Source organism: Petaurus breviceps, unplaced genomic scaffold (genome assembly GCF_028583685.1).
Source record: "Petaurus breviceps papuanus isolate PSGF00001 unplaced genomic scaffold, PetGlider_PUasm1.0 90625, whole genome shotgun sequence".
In the NCBI taxonomy this organism is placed as follows: domain Eukaryota; kingdom Metazoa; phylum Chordata; class Mammalia; order Diprotodontia; family Petauridae; genus Petaurus; species Petaurus breviceps.
Window position 1 is genome coordinate 3884811 of NW_027187289.1, and position 22304 is coordinate 3907114.

Consider the following 22304-nt stretch of genomic DNA (forward strand, 5'->3'; position numbering starts at 1 on the left):
CAAGTGCACTTTCCTAAGCTTCTTGTGCAGTGGACCAGGGGGTTGGCCATTGACTTGTGAGATCTCTGGGGCTGATACCTCACTGACTCTGCTGTTGTTGTTTGGCCTAGTCTAGCTGTGCTGGGGCCTTCAGGCCTTCTAGGCCTGACCACTAATCTGCTGTGTGGGGCTTGGAGGCCTCACAATTGGTCTGCTGTGTCCTTTGCTTGTTGAGTGAGATTTGCAGGGCCTTGGCTTCTGATCTGTGCGAGGGATAGGGGCTTCCCACTGACTTGCTCAAACATTGCCTGCACTGAACTGTGCTTCCCTTTTAGCCAAGTGAGACAGACTTTCCCTTCAGTCCTTCTAAGTTATTCTGGTCTGGGAAATTGCTTTACCCCATTCTTTGCTGGGTTCTGTCACTCCAGAATTCTTTTGAGGCGTGATTTAAAGTTATTTTGAGGGAAATCTGGGAGAACTCAGGCAGCTTACTGCCTTTTCTGTGCAATCTTGGCTTCTCTGCTACATGATTTTTTAATTAGTTAATTTATTTTTATTTTCAACATTCACTTCCATGAGTTTTTAATTTTTTCCCCCTCCCTTCCCCTCCCTCCTCAAGAGGGAATGCAGTCTGATATGTTTTTTAAATAGGAATCAAAAGCTTTTTCTGCATCTGTTGATATAGTCATTATTTTTGTTATGAATATAATCAATTATGTTAATACTTTTCCTCAAGCTAAATCATCTCTCCATCTATGGTATAAATCACACTTTATCACAATATATTATCTTTGTAATATGTTGTTGTACTCTCCTGGCTAGTATTTTATTTAGGATTTTTGCATCCACATTCATTAATGAAATTAATCTATGATATTCTTCCTCTGTTTTTGCTCTTCATGTGTTATGTATCAGTACCATATTTATTTCTTTGTCTATTATTCCAAAAAATTTGTTTGATATTGGAATTAGTTGATCTTTAAAGGTTTGGTAGAATTTACTTATAAATCCTTCTGTTTCTGATGCTTTTTTCTTAGAAAACTCATTTATGGCCTGTTCAGTTTTTTTTTTTCCAAATAAGTTTATTTTTATATTTTCGTTCCTCTTCTGTTAATCTAGGCAGTTAATGTTTTTGAAATTATTCTTCTATTTCACTTAAATTGTTCAATTTAATGGCATATAATTGGGCAAGATATTCCTTATAATTCCTTTTATTTCTTCATTAATCATATATTTGCTTTTTTCATTTTTAATATGATTTGGTTTTCTTCCCTCTTTTTAAAAATCATATTAGCCAATGGTTTTTCTATTTTATTGTTTTTTTTTCACAAAACCAACTCAGTTTTATTTATTATTCAATGATTTTTCTTATACTCAATTTTATTAATCTCACCTTTAATTTTTGAGATTTCCTATTTAGTATTTAATTGGGGATTTTTAATTTGTCCTTTGTCTAGTTTTTAAAAATTGCATGCAGAATTTGTCTGCTCTTTATTTTACTAATCATTTAGAGAAAAAAATTTTCCTCTGATTACTGCTTTTGATATGTCCTGTAGGTTTTGTCATGTTGTCTCATTATTGTCAGTCTTGTTAATGAAATTACTGTTTTTATGATTTGTTCTTTAACACACTCATTCTTTAAAATTTGTTGTTACGTCTCCAGTTAGTTTTTAATCTGTGTTTCCACAGTCCCTTATTAAATATAATTTTTATTGCATTGTGATCTGAAAAGGATGCACTTAATATTCTTTTCTCGATTTAATGATAAAATTTTTATGCCCTAAGAAATGATCAACTTTTTGTAAGGTATGATATACTGTTGAGAAAAAGGTATATTCCTTTTTGTTCCCATTTAATTCTCTCCAGATATTTTATCATATCTAGCTTATCTAAGATTCTATTCACCTTCTTAACTTCTTTTTATTTGATTTTTGGTTCAATTTATCGGATTCTGAGAGATGAAGGTTAAAGTCCCCCAGTAGTATAGTATTACTGCCCATTTCTATCTGTCATTCATTTAACTTTTCCTTTAAAAATTTAGATGCTATAGCATTTGATGCATATCACTTAATATTGATCTTATTTCATTTTTAATGGTACCTTTTTTTTTTTTGCCTTTTGGAGGGCATTTGGATTTAAGTAACTTGCCCAAGATTTCACAGCTAGTTTTTTTTGTGTGGGTGTTAAGTGTCTAAGGCTGAAACCGAACTCGGGTCTTCCTGACTCTGGGGCCGGTGCTTTACTCACTGTGCCTCCTAGCTGCCCAGTGGTACCTTTTATCATAATGTAGTTTTGCTGTTTATCTCTTTCACTTAAATATATTTTAGCTTTAACTTTTTCTAGGAAATAGGAAATCTAAACAATACCGTCTTAGAGAATTTTTGAGCCAAAAACAAACTCTTTGAGTAGATGGATTTTTTGAGCATAATGTATCATTATTTAAAGAACAAATAGTTGATACTGTATAAGCAGTTCTCAAAAAATAGGCTCTTTAGCAACAGAACTAAGAGTTTCATCCATTGATGCAGAAAGACCTTTGGACAAAATGCTGCATTCATTCAAAAGAGCTCAGTTGGTTAAATGGAAAAAAACAGTGGCTTTGGAGTAAGAAAATCAGAGTTCCGATCATGCTCCTGATTCTTATTTCCTGTGTGATTTTTAGGTAAGCCGTAACTTAATTTGGGCCTCAGTTTTCACCTTTATAAAATGAAGTAGATGGATTAGAAGGTTTCTGTGACCTTTCTACATCTGTCTCTATGATCTTGTATTTAAAAAATACTCCAAGAATAGGGATAAAAAGATATTTCCTTAATATGATAAGCAGCATTGTAATGGAGAACCACTAAAAAGTTTCCATTTCTATGAACATTGGGATGAAGCAAAAATGTCCTTGTCTCCTGTGACTACTGTTACTAGATAGTTTGGGTATGATAGTAAGACAGCCAGAATCATTGACCTGAATAACCATAGGCAAAGGAGGAGGAAGAATTATCTTCTTTACAGGTGCTTTATGACTTACTTATAGAATTCCTGAAATATTAAAAAAATTAATTGGAATATATTATAAATTCAGGAAAACTTTATTAAATATTTATTAGGCCTAACAAATCTATTTTTTGATATGTTACAAATTCTAAAAAATAAATTACTAAAATGCATAAAATATCTAGGAATTAATTTAACAAGACATATTCAGGACTTATATGAGCACAACTATAAAGTGCCATTTACAAAAATAAAGGAAAATTTTGAAGAAATTGAAGGCTTAGGGTTAAGTCATGCACATATGAAAATGATAACCTAATTAAGTTTACTAGTTATTTCCCCATCAATCATACTATCAAAGGATTATTTTATAGAACTTGGTAAAATTCATCTGGAGGAACAAAAATTAAAGAATCTTAAGGTAAATGATGAAAATAAAGTGTAAGCAAGTGTCCTAGGATTGCTGGATTTCAAACTGTACTATAGTAATTAGAAGTATTTGATACTGCTTAAAAAGTAGAAAAATTTATCTGTGTAACAGATTAGGTAAGCAAGACCTAGCAATTGAATACAGTATTTTCATATTTGGTCAAACCAAACACATATGTTGGGATAAGGATGTCCTGTACTACAAGAATTCCTTGGATATTGAGAAAACCATTTTGGCAGAAGAGGATAGGGAGCAAAGAGAAAATTTAAGGGTAAGAAGATAGGGTTCCCTGGAAATAAACAATTAAATATCACAAATATAAATGTGAATGAGAGCTTACCCATAAAATAGAAAGCAAATAGAAGAATGGATTAGAAATCAAAAAGCCTAGTCTTCCAAAGAAACACACTTGAAACAAAGATTCACAGGGATTTTAAAAGAAGGGACCAGAAGAAAATCTCTTATTTTCAGGCAGACTCAGAAAAGCAAGGACAACGTTCATGATCTCAGACAAGGGAATAATAAAAATAGACTTGATAAGAGATTAAAAAGGGAAACTACATTATGTTAAAAGATGCCACAGACAATATATTAATTTCAGTAATTTCAATAATTAATATATATGCATTGATTAGATCAGCATCTAAATACTTAAAGGAAATGTTAATTTACAGTGAAAAATAAAAAGCAGAAGTCTAACAGTTGGGTCATCAATCTACCCTTTTTGTACCTAGAAAAATTTAACAAAAATATTAAGAAGAAAATTTAAGAATATGAATAGGAGGGGGCAGCTAGGTGGCGCAGTGAATAGAGCGCCGGCCCTGGAGCCAGGAGGACCTGAGTTCAAATCCAGCCTCAGACACTTGACACCCCTCCCCCCCCCCACACAAACTAGCCGTGTGACCTTGGGCAAGTCACTTAACCACAGTTGCCCTCCAGAAAGAAAAAAAAAGAATATGAATAGGCTTTTAGAACAGATAGATCTTTGTAAAAATTGACTAGGAATAGAAAAGAGGATACATAATTCTTAGCTATGGATGGGACTTTTACGGGACTTTTACATGACTTGAGAAAGTTTGCAAAAATTGTTATTTACCATTGACACTAGTGTGAGCATTGGGGAGATTATTGATGTGTTGAATCTATGAATTATTATTTGAATAAAAGCCCCAGCATCAAGAAAATCTCTTCCAATTACTGTGATCCTGATTTTGATAATGATGGCAGTTTAAGTTATACTTTATACTTTAAGTTATTTAAGGTTTAAGAGTTTTCCCATGGGGCGGCCAGGTAGCACAGCGAGTAAGAGCACTGGCTCCAGTGTCAGGATGACCTGAGGATCGAATCCGGGCTCAGACACTTAGCACCCACCCAGAAACACCTGGCCGTGTAACCTTGAGCAAGTTCCTTAACCCCAATTGCTTAGGGGCGGCCAGGTGGCTCAGCTAGTAAGAGCACCGGCTCCAGTGTTGGGATGACCTGGATCAAATCTGGGCTCAGATACTCAGCACCACACCCAGAAATAACTGGCCTTGTAACCTTGAGCAAGTTACTTAACCCCAATTGCTTTAAAAAAAAAAAAAGAGTTTTCCCTTACAACAGCTCTTTGACAGAGGCTGTTTCGTAATCAGTAGTTGTCCTGTTTTATGGGTCAGGAAATTGATGTTCGGGAAATTTAAATGAGCTGCTTTTGGTAAGTAATTGTACTCATGGCAAAACTAATCCTTGAATTTGGGTTTTCTGACAAAAAAATCCAATGTTCAGTATTATCAATAATACTATAAGAAAGGGGCAGCTAGGTTCTGCAGTGAGTAGAGCACTGGCCCTGGAGTTAGGAGGACCTGGGTTCGGATCCGGCCTCAGACACTTAACACAAAAAATAGCTGTGTGACCTTGGGCAAGTCGCTTAATCCCAATTGCCCTCCAAAAAGCAAAAAAAAAAAATCATACTATAAGAATAATTGAGGTTTATATAACACTTTAAGGTTTCCAAGGCGCATAACATACATTTTCTTTTGATCCTCACAATAATCGTGAAGTAAATGTTACAAGTACTATTATCCTACTTTTGTAGATGAAGAATCTGAATCTGAGAGAAGCTAAGTGATTTCGATTCAGATAGCCAGTGAATCTGTGACTTGGTAACTGAACCTCGATTTTTCCAGCACTCAAGCACTCTGTCCGTTGGACTACACTGTGCTGGTGACAGAAGCCAAGAGAAGTGTCTTCAACCTCTTCATGGAAAATGAATTCTTAGGCTCTTATTACTTCTTAGCTAGTGGATAGACTGAATGTAGAGCCTGTTTTGTTTTATCAAAGTAAACTAGTAAACTAAAATAAAAACCGTGGAGGAAGCCTTTATGGATAAAGAAAGTGAATCTCAATCAGTGAGACTGAATTTCTGAATGAGCTGCTGTGTTGTTTTCATTTCATTTAATTTTGCTGGCCATAATAAAGTTCCCTTTATTGATCTGTTTTTATGTATAAACTTCTCATATGGAGGAGATCTTTCCTAGGTAAAATTTTAAAATATTAAAAAAGTTAATAAACGTTTATTAAACACCTGTTATGTGCCAGGCACATACTAGCTATGTGACCCTGGGCAAGTCACTTAACCTTGTTTACCTCAGTTTCTTCATCTGTAAAATGAGCTGGACAAGGAAATGACAAGCCCCTTTAGTATCTTTGCTAAGAAAACCTTATAGGGGTAAGATACCACTTACCCAAAGTGAATGAATGAATGAACAACCACAAGGACAAGAACATGTGCCAGACATTGTGCTAATATCTGGTTTGTATGAAGAAAAGCTTCTAGAACCCTTTACTTGTTAAAGTATTCAAAGTGATATGTAAAATGTAAAGTTAGACATTTTATAGACAAAGTTATAGAAGTGGCAAGAATGAAACAAGCTCCCTTGTAAAGGGGAGGTCTTGGTGTAGAGGCTAGATGACAACTTAATGGTGATGCTGCAAAAGGAATTCCTGCTAAGCCCTGGTTATCAGGTCCCTTACATCTTTAACTTTCTATAAATTAAAAGCAGAAGCCAGAGTAAAGTTGGTAATTTTATTGCAAAACACTTGTGTCCTTTGCCAATATAACATTGACTCCATTTTGGTAGAAAATTATTTGAAAGTTGAAGAAAATCATTGGTTCCATGTATTTATAAAAGTACAAATGAGCAAATCTCAACCTTAGCTTGAAAGCACACATACATACTCCTAAATGAAAGTGTTACATTTTTAGGGTGTATTAAAACAGGATTTAAAAAATAAATAATTAAAGAAGAAAAGTGTTGCTACATTTATTTTAAAATTCAGTTTTTTTTGGTAAGGAGGACTTCACTGGGTTGAAAAAGTGCTATTTCTTTAATTATGAGAAAATAATATCCTTTTGTTGCGAAACTTGTTTTCTTTAAAACATGTTTTCATTTTATGTTTATACAACAAATGGGAAATTAGAAAATTAGAAATATTTTATATTTATCATGTTAAAACAAAACTGAAATTCATGGAAGTATCTGTTGACACTCATATCTTATCCTGCCATCCTGCTGTTTGGAATGTGACTCCTGGTGTGTTTTGTACTCTTAGCCCTAGGATTCAGTAATGAGATTGAGTGGTATCTTGCATGAGCACTCCTAGATGATTGACAGTGAGGTAAAGTGAATCATCACTTATCAAGATATTATCATGCCTACCCTTGATAATTTCTCCCTGCTGTCTGGGGATGTAGTGAGGACAGAGATGACTTTGTGATGTCGAAGTAATTAGTGTATGTTGGTTTCCAGCTGAACAAACTAGAAGCTAATGATCAGGTAAATGAAGATGGAGCTCATTAGTATAGGCAAAGGTACAAGGACCTTAGGGAAGACCTTATCAAAATTTTATGGGGGTGGTTATAATATCTTAAATGTTATCTGTTTGCATGTAGAGGTTAAAGTAATTTAAAAGTAAAAATAACATACTTATTTCTTAGGTTCTGTATTGTTATAGAATTAAAGTCTTATTTATTTCACACAATCTAGTAACCACATATTTTACAACTTACACCATTACTTTCTCATAAATTAAAAACCAGAATCTGACTAATAATTTTTTTACTTGGTTGATCACTGAAAAATTATATAACACTTATTTTCAAACTAGTATTTCCTATCTGTGTATAGCTGGAAGGGTATATAGCTGGTTATTTTTACTTAATTCAATATTTTTAAAAAATCCTGGATACTTTAAGATGATATGGTTATTATGCCCATTGTTTCCCAGTTGGCCCTTAATTAATGGGATAGGAAAATTTTAAATTCATCTGTCTTGTTATTCAAAAGTCATACAATTTGCTAATGATAAAAAGCATTCATATATGCAACAGTATTTAGTGTAGCAGTGAAGTTTTCTAATTAGTTGCATAAAGTCTGGTATTAAAGAGTTTGTAGTAGTAACTACAGTAGTACTTATGTGGAGGCAATAATTGTCTTCATTAATATGATTTTGGTTCATGGAACTTTCCACTAATTAGGGAAAGGTTTCTCAAGTATAATTTTTGCTTCAAAACTCGATAATGATCATAAAATTTTAGCCTTTAGTAACCTGAATTGTTTCACTTTTGCCTTCTCTCCCCCTCTCCCCCTCTGGCCAGGACAATATAATGCATGGCAGGTAATAGGTACATGTTGATTTATTTTAGATATATAGTACAGTGCAGTACTTAGGTCTCCAAATGTCTTAAGCCACTAGAATTTTCGGTATTGGGCCAAATAATTGTTATGGAAATAAATTAAGATGTTTGACCCTAAATTCATTTTTTTTCCCATTACTTTCCTTTTTGTTGTTTCTTTTGTAAAGACTTGTTCCAAAAGCATCTTACCTGTAATCATTATTTTTATTTTTATTATCTCTTGCTTGAATTCCATTTCCCCCCATATTTGGGGGAATCTGAATAGGTTAGGATCCTTGGTAGGAATTTGTCTACATTAATATGTCTCATCAGGGACATTATATTTAATTGGAGATCCTGTGGTATAGTAGCAGGAGGCTGAAGGGAATTATTTAGCATTAGCAATGGCTCGTCTGGGAGTTGTGCGCTAATCAAGGAGCTTGTGTGTTAGCTGTGGGGATGATGGGAATTATGACGATTATGACATGTTAACATGTCTGTATGAGAACTGGACAGGCAATGAGTTAATCAAGAAGTATATTAAATGGCTCCCATGCTGGTTCATTATTATCTACTATAGTATCTGTCAGGTTGGGTATTTTAAAAATACAATTATTATTATTATCAGATTCAGCCAGTCAGCTAAATTTCTTTGTTTAAATGAAACACCATTAAACTGCCTTACAGACAAATATTGAAATATATTACATTAATTGTAGAGAAAATAGGGTTTGTACTTTAAAGATAGTATATTTTACAGTTGCATATCTAGTAACATTTAAAAGTCAACCTTTTAACCCCAAGTGTTTACAATTAAAATATAAAACTAAAATATAAAATTAAAATATAGTCCTATACAGATGTTTTTCTCAAATAATTTGATTTAGGTTTATTTTTTTTTACTGCCAAACATGTTTGAATTAAAAACAATTTATGAATTCTTACTTTTTTATAATGAAAAGCCATTTCAGATATTTCAGTGACATATTAATATTTAATACTTGGAAGGTATAAGGCAAATCAAAGTATTAATCTCTTCTACCATCAAAATGTTTCAAACTCTATAAAATTTTTTTTTTAGCTTCAGTGGGTGGTCTGTTTACATGCTAGGTAAACTTGTTCTGTACCCAGCATGGTTAGAGCTGTCTATTTCATATTAGTAATGAAAACATCTGTTAGAAATTCTAGAAATGTGCATATTTTCAGGAAATGGAACTAATAAATTGAGTTCATTTTGTAAAATAAATTGAAATGCTGCATAAATCCATGAACAAACTGGATTATATCTGCAGGCAAACTTAGGAGTTACTGTACAGACGAGCACACACATTTTTTATTATTGTAAGCACTGCCAAATTTAATAAAACTTTCTCCCAAACTGTGACCTTCATGTATTAACTTAATTAAAGCAATATCATGGATATACTCAAAGTGTTAATCTGTAGGAGGTTGTTATTGGAATCCATTATCTATGGAGTCAGTATTAGTGGTCAGCAACATCAGAAGTAGAATTGCAACTAAGACCCTCCCATGGGTGCTGTGAGCTCAGCAGGTTAAACTGTCAAAAAACTGTCAAAGCTTCTTAAAGTACTGATAGTTTAAGCCCCCTGCTGTTATAGGTAAACCAATCATTCCTCATCAGCAGGGACTGTGACTTTATTTAGGAGGAAAAAAAAATAAATGCTAACAGGAAAAAAAAAAGATTTGAGTTAGGAACCTCATGTGTACAGTATTGTGTGTTTGTGCACCTTTTAAACATATTTGTATTGCATTTGAGTAGTTCCTTTTTTAAAATTAGGAAGTAACTTGTGAACACATTTTTTAAAGATGTGAGGGAATTTAAAATTGGTTTGGTTTTAAGATAAGAAGTTTAGAATCATAGATTGTGTAAAGACAGACTCAATACAGATGCAATCCTTAATAAAAGGGAACTTAGTTTAGGATTTTAAGCTTCTGGATAAATGAGAAAAAAATTCACAAGGGTGATTTTTTTTTTTAAATAAAAAAAAACTTTTATAATGATGGGAAAAGGGCCTAGCCATAATGTTTTTCTTTTAAAGTATCTAATAACTTTGGGAGTCCCATAGTTTTATTGAAATATGAAAGACAAATACATAGCTTTTCTTTATGAATGTCATTCGTTTCAGTTTTCATAATGGCAGTATGATGCAGTTCTATTAAGTTGGACTATTTGTGGGGGAAAGTCCAAATCAGTAATTTTTCATGTTACCACTAATGAAAGTAAAGGGTAGACTCATATTCAAATTCTCTCTCTTTCCCTTTCCCTCTCTCTCTCACCCCAAGAAGGTAAATACACTGATTCCTCCTCCTTTCTTTTCCCTTCCCCCTCCTTCCTTCTGTCACTCCTCTCCCTGCTTTTATACACACATCACTTAATGCTAATACTGTTCATACATTAGAGTACTGTTAATATTGTTAATACTGTTCATGTGGTTGGAACATCTTGACACAAGAAGTTAATAGTAATGCATGAATACCGTCAGTGTCATTGAAAAGCCATATATGTTAAAAAAAAAACCCTAAATGTGTTTTATTGAATAATTTACATTGTTGTCACTTTCTCATTATCCCTCCACCTCAGGCCCCTCACCTCACTAGAATACTACTTTGTAACAAAGACCAAACAAACTGATGCATTGACTCTACCTTGTAGTATAATTTGACTCATTTCACACCTGTGGTCTACCTTTTTGCCATGAAGAGGTTGATGTGTTTCGTCATCACTTCTCTAAAGTTACAGTTGGTCATGCATGAATGGGTTCTGATTGTCAGTGTCATTTACCTTTATATTCTTGTGGTTGTGTACATTGTTCTTTTAGTTTTTCTTACTGTACTCTTTATTCAGTTTCCCTGACTTCTTAATATTTGTTATTTCTTATGGTATAAATCATATTCAGCAATTTGGTCAGCCATTCCTTGATTGAGGAGCATCTACTTTACTTGCAGTTATCTGGAGTTACAAAAAGTGTTACTATTAATATTTTTTGTAACTATGGGTCTTTTCTCTCTGTATTTGACCTTGGGGTATGTGCCCAGTAGTAGTATTGCTGAGTCAGATATTATGTACAGTTTCATAACTTTTAAATTATAATTCAAATTGTTTTCATGAATGTTTAGGCAAATTTACACTTCCACTGACAGTGCATTGGTTTATATTTTCCCATAGCCTCTCCAACATTTGCCATTTTCATCTTTTGCCAATCTAATTAATGTGAGGGGAAAAATTGAGAGTTAGTTTTATTTGCATTTCTCTTATTCTTAGTGGTTTGGAACATTCTTTTTCTGTCTCTTCAGTATTTTTTTGGGTTTCCTTCAGCAAGCTATTGACTCATTTTTTATGATTTTCTTGCATCATTCTCATTTCTCTTCTCAATTTTTCCTCTAATTCTCTTACTTGATTTTCAAAATCCTTTATGAGCTCTTCTAAGGTCTGTGACCAATTCGTATGTTTCTTGGAGGCTTTTGATATAGGAACTTTGACTTTGTTGACTTCTTCTGCATGTATGTTTTGATCTTCTTTGTCACCAAAGTAAGATTCTGTAGTCTGAGTTTTTTTTTTTTTTACCTCGTTTGCTCTTTTTCCTAGCCAAATACTTGACTTTCTAACTCTTTGTTTAGGTAAGACTCTGCTTCCAGTGGGGGTGTGGGTGTACTGTCCCAAGCTTCAGGAGTTTTGTGCAGCTGTTTTCAGAGATACTTCTAGGGACCTATAAGTTTTAAACTCTGCAAAGGTGGTATGATCAAAAGAGAGGTGTTTAGTTTACCCCTTTCCTGACCTGTGCGCTGTTCTGTGAGTAACCATTCTTTTCTGCCTGGGAACTGAGGAGGACTCCCTCTCCATCACTGCCACAAGCTGTGCCACACCAGCACTCCTCCTCACCCCGGGACTGCCACCCAGGACTGTGACCCAGATCCAAGCAGGGCAAAGCAAGAGAATCCTGCCTTAGTGCCAGCAAAGAGATCCCTGCAATTACTTGGATCATCTGCTCAATCCCCGCACCATCTGTGGGCCCAGAGCTCTGGAAGCAGCTGCTGCTGCCGCTGCCGCCTGCTACCACAGCTGCCTCCGCTGCCCCGGGGTCTGGGGCTGGACTGTGCTCCTCTTTTACCCAGATCCCACAGTTTTCCCACTGACCTTCTATGCTGTCTTTGGCATTTGTGGATTGAGAAGTCTGCCAGTGATTCAGGGCTCTGAGGCCTGCTTGGCCCTGTCTGTGCCAGCATAGCACGTGCTGGACTACACTGCTCCCAGCCTGGGGTGATAGATCCTTCCTCTCAATCTCCCAGGCTGTCTTGAGCTGGAGTTTTGTTTCACTCTATCATTTTATGGGTTCTATAGCTCTAGAATTTGTTTAGAGTCATTTTAAAAAGGTTTTTGGAGGAGTTTGGGGGGAGAGCTCAAGGAAGTTCCTGCTTTTACTCTGCCATCTTAGTTCCACTCTGGAATAGGCTTTCACATGGTTTTTGATAGCTCACATTTCTTCTTTTGAAAGCTGCTTGGTTTGACCAAACATTTATGGGTGATAACTTGCTCTTTTTGTTTATTTTAATTCCCTCTCTATATTAAATATCCCAAAAGTTCAATCCTATCTCCTCTTGCGTTCTCCCTAGACACTCTCAGTAAACTTATCAGCTTCCCTGGGTTTAACTCATCTCTATGCAGATATCATAGCCCCACACATGCATAACTGGGTCCCGATTAGTGAGAATAAGGAATTCTGTGAAGTGGTTATGCTGTTTGAATTTTCACTATTGAACGTTATTATATGTAAAATGATAATTGATTTAGTCTCAGTAGAAATATGTAATGAAAATAAAAAAAATAAATCTCTTGGGGTGGCTAGGTGGTACAGTGAATAGAGCACTGGCCCTAGAGTCAGGAGGCCCAGAGTTCAAATCTGGCATCAGACACTTAACACAAAAACTAGCCATGTGACCTTGGGCAAGTCACTTAACCCCAATTGCCTTCCAAAAAAAAGCAAAAAAAATTAAAAATTAAATTAAGGAAAGAATTTATTAAAAAAAATAAGTCTTATCCATTTATTAACATAACAGTACAGGATAAAAACATATATTTCTGATCCTTGTTTGTTGTGAGCAAAATAATAGAGTAATTATAGAGAGCAAAAGTTAGGAAATCGAAAAATAAGCCTGTACTGAAAGATATGATGAAAATATTGTTACTGTTGTTTAAATTATTATAGCAGTATAGATCAAATTGTCTCATCTTTTTAAAACTCGTCATGCATTGGTAGGTAGAGAGAACTTTAAAACCGTTTCAGTGAACTTGCATTCTCACAAGTCTTACACAGTAAGCCAACTGTAGTTGGATGACCTGGGGCATTATCCAAAATCAGTAATACTTTACATATGATATTATTGTCCTCTGCAGTATTTTTCAACGGATGGCAAGAATAACTCAAAACTATACTCAATAACTCAAAAACAACTTTAATCATTCATGCTTTCTTATTTGATTGCCAAAGAACTGGAAGTGATTAATGGCTGTAGCCTCTCAGCACAACAATTTCGAAACTGATAAATAAGCATTAGTTTTAATTTAAAATTCCTTTTTGCATTACCTACCAATAGAAGTGTTAGATTATTCTTAGACAATTTAAATCCATGGTTCTTCTTTCTTAGAAATGTAAATTCTTGGAGACATCCTTTATCAGAATGTCTGCTTTATTACTACCTCCATTAAAATTTGTTGATCAGTGTATTTACCTTCTTGAATTATTTTCTTCAAAATATCAGAATATTTAACTGACTATTCTCATATATACTGCCCTCCTCCAGCTCCCTCATAATTTTAACATTATGTAGTTCAACTCTTTTTTTTAAAGTGAATGAACCAACCAGTGCTTGCAGTAAAAGTTTCTTCAATGTCTACTTCATTTCCATTTTCTTTTATTGTCACAAATAAACAACTTTTTGCCTCATTGGCTATTCTAAGAGAAATATATTTTTGATTGCAGGCTTCAGTCCACACAGCTAAAAGATAATTCATTTCTGTCATTGGAATACCGCTATTTCTTTTAGTTGTTTGCAAACCACAAAAAGCTGCAGCTTTGCCTTTTTAAAAACTTTTCCCTCAGTGTTTTATAATTTGTACTATACATATATTTTAGATTCAAGTATTTCAACGTTGTCTCCTGTTTTAGAATTACTGTGACTGTCATTCACACTGTTCATTATATTAAAATTTTTGTTGTAACTAATTCTTCTTTTTTGCAATGGTTGTGTTTCCATCTGATCATTTTTACTTTTTTCCTTTTTGGAAGAGCTTTAAGAAAATAAACAAAATGTTTTGGAAATATGGCACACAGCAGCATAATCACACCCCAAAGTGGCAAGACACAAATTTTGACTGACAGTGTCTAACTTAACTAACTCAAAAGCACTATATTATTTGAATTTTGATTGCATTAAATAGGACCTTTTTATTATTTTTTAATTCACACTAAGTTGAAGTTCAAATTTTTAAAACTTACATACTAGCATTAATCACCAAATGAACACACTTGTAACACCCTTTCCCTTTCCCTTAATTCTTTTATTACCAGTTCCTTATTTCAAACTAGGTATTGCAGAGATTTCAAACTCAGTATGGTTAAATACTTGAACTCATCTTTTCCCCTCTTCCAGACTTTCCTATTTTCTGTTTCAGGCACCAGCATTCTTTCACTTTCCCAAGTCCATAACTTTGGCAGTAACCTTGACTCCTTACTATCCTTCCTGACTCCACAAATCCAGTCATTTACCAGGTTTTGCTATTTTTACTTTCACAGCATCTTTCCCATCAGACCCAGTGAGGCTCTGAAATCAACACCTTTTAGTTCATTTTGATGTTGGGACAAAATATAGCACTGTGAAATCACCAGACATTTAATAAAGGAGGAAAGTTTGCTTTGCCCTAACACAGTAAGGTCATGCAACAATGACTCAATAGCTCTTATCTTCTATGGACTCTTCACTCCCTTATCTGGTGTGTGAGTTTTCAGTTTATGGTGACTCAAGTGACCTCAGACACCCTCCATGTCTGAGAGGCCATGAACATGTGAAATTAGGACTTCTTATGTCCCCAGACCAGGGAGCTGCATCAGGGAAGCTGGGGCCAAGCAGGTTGTTTGGGGGAAGGAACATGTCAGGTCAAGGGAAGCTGCATCAGGAAATTGCTGTTCTATATACTACTCATTGTTGACAAGGTCCTTCTAGAGAGCTTTCTGCCATCAAGTAACTAGACAGTGCTCCTGTCCTAGGTGTTACTAAAGGGCAAAAACAAAAATAAACCAAACAAAACCAAAGTGTGGAGGAATATAAATGTCACAAGTTTTGACCAGCCTGCTCTTTCTCCGTTGGAAAGACTCTGAATGTTCCATAGTCTGTTCCATGTGATGGGTGATACTGCATATTCGCAGTTCATAGTGGGCCTTTTAATGCAAAATGGTGGAGATGAGCTAGAGCGGTACCAAGAAAATTGTGAGCCCCAGCGTAGACAAGGCCTCTGGTGACGTCACGGATTTTTTCTGACGTCATGTGCTGAGCAGGAGTAGCTCCAGGAGCAGGAGGGTCTGCACAGACTTTGCAGAATCCAGCATCAGGGCTATTTGTCTGTAGTAAAGTGGCTAAGAGGTCAGAAGCCTCTTGGCACATAAACTCTCTTGGGATCTAGGTTGGTGCCAAGGTTCTCTGTGTACTACTGCCCACGTAGCCCACCTGCCAAAATCTTCCCTTCCTTGAGACCTACATAAAGGGAATAATACAGAATCTTTTCTGTTTAAGAAGCTTTTGTAGAATAATTGCTCCCTTTTCACACAGTGGATAAATAAGGACTCTCCCTCACCTTCATTTAGTAATTCAGAATTACTACCATGGTAAAAAGGGATCTCTTTTCTTCGACTAAATACAATACAGTAGTTATATAGCAATAATTTTTTCTCCTCCATTCTGTTAGGAAGTGAAACACCTCCTAACTATAAGCACCCCTTGGTCCTCCAAGAAATTCCTTGAATCTTCTCAAAGGAAAGGAAGTCTACAATTAAAAAGGCTTGAGCTACTTCTCCAGGGTGTTTTGAACCCTCTGGGAGAGCAGGAAGGCTTAGGAAGAATCAGATATCAGCCAAAAACTATGTCAAAAAATAGTCCATTCTTATCCAATAATATTCCTGGAGACTGGATCCAATAAATCACTGGACAAGGAAACTCTCTTCCCAGGGTAACATCGATTTGTCATGCATGTGGGAATTTAGACACTTGACATGGGCAGTCAGATACAAAATGTGGCATTGATAGCGGCAGCCTTCTCATCCTGACATAGGAGAGTTCTATTTTGCCAGATGGGGATAAATTGAGGGCCACCTGAATTGGTGTTATCCTAAGTGGGGGGAATCATTGTTCTGTGCCCAGCACAGCGTTGTATTAATATCCGAATATTCGTATTGATCCTTGACCCATTCTTCTATGCTTGTAACAGCTCCAGTCTTTTTTTTTTTTTTAAAGCATATGTCTCTGTTGGGTGCTGACATGCTGCATAAGCAATTGAATGCAGTGAGAGACATCAGTAAAATTCCTCCATCAGTCTTGACCTGGAATAGGAGAGCCTTTGAATTTTTAGTTCTGTGCTCTCTAGGCCCTAGATTACTTGGCCAGACACATGGCCACTGATCAGGCACTAGTATAGTTGAAGATCTTCTCTTCCCCCTCTTGGCTCTTTCACATGCCATCCATGCAGCCTGGAACTCAGCTAACTGGTTGTTTCCTGTTACCTGATTAATGGCTATTGAAGTCTATTTGTGTATCTCTCTTACAGCAGATGGCACAATCAAATGACTAAGCAGAATGGTATTCCTCAGGAGCCAGGTTCCTTATAGGTTGGACTCTACTAACCTAGCAGAGGAATCTGGATTCCAAGGTTTGGTCTGGAAACTTCAGTCCCTGGCATAGTCACTACCTGTTTTCCAAGAGCACTGTTACTTAGAGGGATGTAGAAAGCATGAATTCCAATGTGCAGTTTACATTTAGCAATGGAAGCCCTTTGTATTCTACCCATCTTTTTTGGGGGGAGGGGGCAATTGGGGTTAAGTGACTTGCCCAAGGTCACACGGCTAGTAAGTGTTAAGTGTCTGATGCCAAATTTGAACTTGGGTCCTCCTGACTCCAGGGCCAGTGCTCTATTCACTGTGCCACCCAGCTGTCCCTCTACCCATCTTTTTAGAGGGACCATCTTGCATCCCCAGCCTATGATAGATAATTCTGGATGGGTGGTTGTATTAACTCTGGGTCATCTGCTCAGTAGCAAATAGGACCCAGTAGGAGGCAAGGTGGAGGCAAGCCCCTCAAAGTGGCTTAGTCTCACCATCTCTTGGTGTCTACCAAAGGCTCCACCCACCCTGGTCTTTATGGATAGGGACCTCCAAAAACCAAAGGTGTGGCAAACTGCTGAAGGGCCTATTTTACGTCTTCGGGCTGTAGTCTGCTTGGATGACTTTAATGACACTGACATGTAGATGATTTGGTAGATGGGGAACCAGCAGGTAGGGAATGTGGGTTTTTCAAAATCTTTAAGTCTCTAAGCTTCTTTCTTAGATTGTGGGAAACAGATGTCAGTAGCTTATTCCTTTGGAATCCTCTGGACTTTGTTCACTCATTGTATTCTTCCAAATTTGATTGAGCAGGCCTCACCCTGGATTTTCTTAGGGTTGATTTTCCACCCCCTCTCTCTCATATGGGCCATCATCCAATCTCTGCCCATCTGGCTCAGTGTAACAGTAATGCACTATTCACAACACCCATGGTTATATGAATATGCCGGTATGGTTGTAAACCGTAAAATGTAGCAGATTCTCCACATAGAGGACGGAACCAAAGCCTTTATTCAAATACCAGAAGACTGAGTTCCAGAGTCAGAAAGCCAAAGTCATTACAGTAGCCATGAAATTGATACACATGGTTAATGCAGTGAATACCCACATTCCCGAGCCTTCAGAACAGGCTCCCTCAAGCAGGGATCCTCCTCTCTCACTCATGGTAGCTTCTCACTTGGTTCTTGGAAGTTCTTAGCAGAAATTCCCAAAGGAAAGGTCTCAGCAGAAGTTCCCAGAAGAAAGGTCTCAGCAGAAGTTGCAGCCTCCAGATGCTCACTGAGAGAAAATTCTGACTGTCCTGCTGGTGCTCTTTCCCCCCCCCCCCAGTTCTGCCCCCCTCCTGCTACATCAGCAACTTTCTCCCCAGGTATTAACTACTTCTGTGTTGATTAAATAGCTTAAACAAGGTGTTAACTTGAAACAAGGTGCCAAGCACCTGCTTACTTGCCAATACAAAAGGGCATGGGAGATCTTCAGATTCCATTAACATTACACCCAGTCAGCAATGCTTTAGGCAGGGAAGCCCTACCAACAAACAATAACATGCCTACAGGTTGCTTACAAGTTCTGAACCAATAGTATTCCTTCCCTCCATGGATTCCCCTCAGTAGCCTATTTTGAATGTTCCAAATGGGGCAGGGACTTTGGAGGATATATCAGACTTGGATGGGGCTGAAAGGTCCCTGTTGCCCTGGTGCTTAATTTCTCATTTATAGATTTACAAGTATAACCATGGGCTGGCCCTCATTAGTGTTTTATCAACCCTATGTTTCAGGAGTCACACCCAAGCTCCCTTCTGGGAATAGTAAGAATTCAGCTCCTGATAAAAACCACTAAATGAAAACTCTCAGGAATATCATAGCAAAATCCAGAATTTCCAGATAGAGAAAATAGTCAACAAGCCAGAAAGAATAAATTCATATATTTAAGAGCACATTCAGGATCACATGTATATTAGTTACCACTATAAAGGTGCAGTGAACTTAGAGTATGATTTTCTAGAAGGCAAAGGATATAGGCTTACAGTCAAGAATAATTTACCCAGCAAAACTAAGTATTTTAATGAATAGAGGACTTAAGAGCATTTGTAATGAAATGATTATAGCTGCATAAAAGCTTTGAAGTTTAAGAACAGGAATTAAGAATAACTTAAAAAGGTAAACATAAATGAATAAGGGAGTAAACAAGTATAAACTGCTTATATTTAAATTTGGGTATATGATAGATCTATTCCCTCTTAACACTATTAAGAACTTCTATTCTATAACTTCTATTATATCTTGAAAATATTAAAACAAAGCCAACAAAGGTAGAGGAATGCTTTATGGGGGGAGGTGGAATGGAAGGAAGAGTTACCTCGACTCTGGTTAAAGAGGGTAGAATACATGTATGCACACACAGAGTTGGGTACAGAAATACATTTTATTCACCAGGAAGTTTAGAGGGAAAGGGTAGAAATATAAAATTAGAGGAAAAGTTAGGTGATGGGGAGGGCTTAGTCCTGATCAAAACAAAGTCTGAGGGTGTACAAACATAGTTCTTTTTGAGATGACAAGTAATGAGCATTCGAGGGCTGCCCATAAACTGGGCAATGATGGCTGAACAAATTATGGTGTATAAATGTGATGAAATACAATTGTGATGTAAGAAATGATGGAGGTGATGTTGGAGAAGGCTGAGAAGACTTGTATGAGATGATGGAAAATGAAATGAGCGGAACCAGAACAGTTAATATGATGATAACAGTATGATAAAGGTACTTTCTAATGATCAGTGTAATGACTAACTATAATTAGAGGGCTGACAGTGAAATGCTTCCTACTTCCTGAAAGAAAAGTGAAGGACTCAGGGCAGATTGAGGCAGATTTTTTTTGGGCACAGCCGTTGTGAAAATTTGGTTTGCTTGACTGTGTGTGTCTGTAAGAGTTCCAGTTGTGGAGAGTAGGATTGGGAGAATGAGGAGGTGTGTTTTTGATAAATAAAATTTTAAAAAATACCTAATTCACATAGAATTCTGAAGTGGATGCTTTTTGATCCTGTCTAGTTATCTCTTGAATATTCTTAGCTGAAATTAATTTTCAGTCATTACTAGGCTTCAGACTGCCTATCTCTAGAGGCATAGTTTTGAATCCATCAATCTGTTTTCCTAAATAGTTATGGAGCTAAGGTTTCCTAGTCTTCCTAGAGACTCCAAGCCATACCTGCTTGGTTACCCCACATACTGCACCTGTACTTTTGCACGTTTGTCCGTAGTTTGTTTCATGCATTTGGAATGTTGATATTCAGTTAACACTGGATATGTTGAATGAATATGTTGAATGAACCTATAGATCTCACCTAAACGGTTTCTTTAAAAAAAAAACAATATGAAATTAAAGGAAGAGATGAAAATGAGATAGATTTTTTTGGGGGTAAGTAGAACAATTCTGTTCAACCTATTTAAGATGTTAGTGTGGAAAAATTGGAAATGTAGAAAAAGGAAAGACATTTCCTTGGCTGTCTCCTATGCTTGGATGGCTTTCTTTCTTCAGCTTTGCCTCCTGACTTTCTTCAAGTCTCAGCTAAAGGCATACTTTTTGTAAAGCTTTTCCCAGACCTTTTTCATGCTAGTATCTTCCCTCTTAGATTATCTCAAAATTTATCCTGTATATATCTTATTGACTTTGTTTTAAGTTTTAAAAAAATGGATCATTTCATAACTCTTCTTTTTTCCTATTTTGTTCTGTCTGTAAAGATATGATTTACCTCTTCCTGACTCTGGGGCCGGCACTTTACTCACTATGCCACCTACCCGCCCCCATGATTTACCTCTTGAGGATTGCTTTGGCTCCGTCCCAGAAATTTTGACACGTTGTTTCATTGGTATAATTTTCTTTTCCATATTACTGTTTTTTGCTTCTCTTCTTCAAGATTATCTTTCACTCCCGTGCATTTGGATTCACAACCTATTGTTCTTTTTTGTTGTTTTGGTGAGCCTTGCCATCTCTGATTCTAGTTTTTATGTTCTGCTTATTATTTTTGATTATCAGGCCATAAATTCTACTCTTGTGATTCTCATTGCAACTTCTCAGGAACAAGTGTATTGTGTGGTTCCATGTTCTTTTTATATTCCACAGCCTCCTTTATTTCAGCAAGTGTTGGATAATTTTCCTCTGTTTTGCCATATTATGGATGCCTGAATTCATCTATTAGATCTGGAAGCTATATTTCCTTTTGTAGTTAATGTTCTCTATTTTAATTGATCTGTTAATATTCATGATCTATGAGTTTTCTTCTTCCCAAGATTTTTGGCAATTTCAGTCTCCTCTCCCCCCCCTTTATTTTCCACTATTTACTTCCTCCAGTGGCAGTTTCATTGGGTCCTATATTTCAGAGCATCTCAGCTTCTTCCCCTTGGCAGTTCACCTGCCCAAGTCTCTGCCTCAGGTGACTTTTGGGTGCTTATAACTGGCTATAGTTGGTTGCTGTCCTCTTTTCCTCACAGTTAGTATAGTGCTGCATATTTGCCTCACACAAAGAGTGTCCTTACCTGGTGTTCTCTCCTGTTCTTCTGTTTTCTTGGTTTTCTGGTCTGCCCCTTACTGCACTGGTGCCATGGGGTTATCTGTTCTGGCGGTTCAGAGCTTTTCGGTTCTAGTGCTATGGGATGGTGGCTTCAACAGGCTTTTTGCTCCTGGAGGCTGTGGCCACACTGGCTGTTGAGGCAGGGACAAAGTTCTGCAGTCTGCATAGCACTGGAAAAAAAGAGGGAGGAACAGGGTATTGGAGGGGTGGGTTTTGTCATAACCCTGTGTCATGTCTTGGCTCTACCTAGTGCATCACTGCGGCTCTTAAGGAGGGAGGTTGGGAAGGAATGCCAAGTGAGCTCAGTACCAGTAAGCTCATGGATTTTTGTGTTTTTAAACTTTGTTTTGGATCGGGGGTGTACTAGACCACGGAGACTTTAGAACTTGCTTTATCTTTGGCATGTAATGTATGTTTTAGAGAGGTTTGGGATGCTGAGATCATAGAAAATGTCTAATCCTCCATTTTGATATTTTCTTGACTCAGACTTCCGCTTCTATATTATCTTGATTGTACATAGTTATTTGTGTGTTGTGAACTCCTGCAGAACAGGGACTTTCCAGAACCCCATTTCTTTGTTACTTAGCACAGTGCTCTCTACCATCTAGTACAAAGTTAATATTTGTTGACTGATTGGTGAAAGACTCCAGCAATGATGTCCATTATCACCACTCTTATTTTATATAATGTAAACTAAAGCAGAAAGAAATTGAGATAATAAATATAGTAGAAGAAACAGTGATTCCTTTTTGCATATGATTGCTTGTGAGAAGCTTATTGTGGATAATTGGGTATTTGTAGATAG

The 22304-nt window shown here is 36.5% G+C and overlaps 1 protein-coding gene across 3 annotated transcripts in view; it reads left to right on the forward strand.

Moving 5' to 3' along the window:
- Positions 1-22304, forward strand: part of PCCA (propionyl-CoA carboxylase subunit alpha) — a 550597-nt gene that overhangs the window by 38292 nt on the left and 490001 nt on the right. The window lies entirely within an intron of this gene.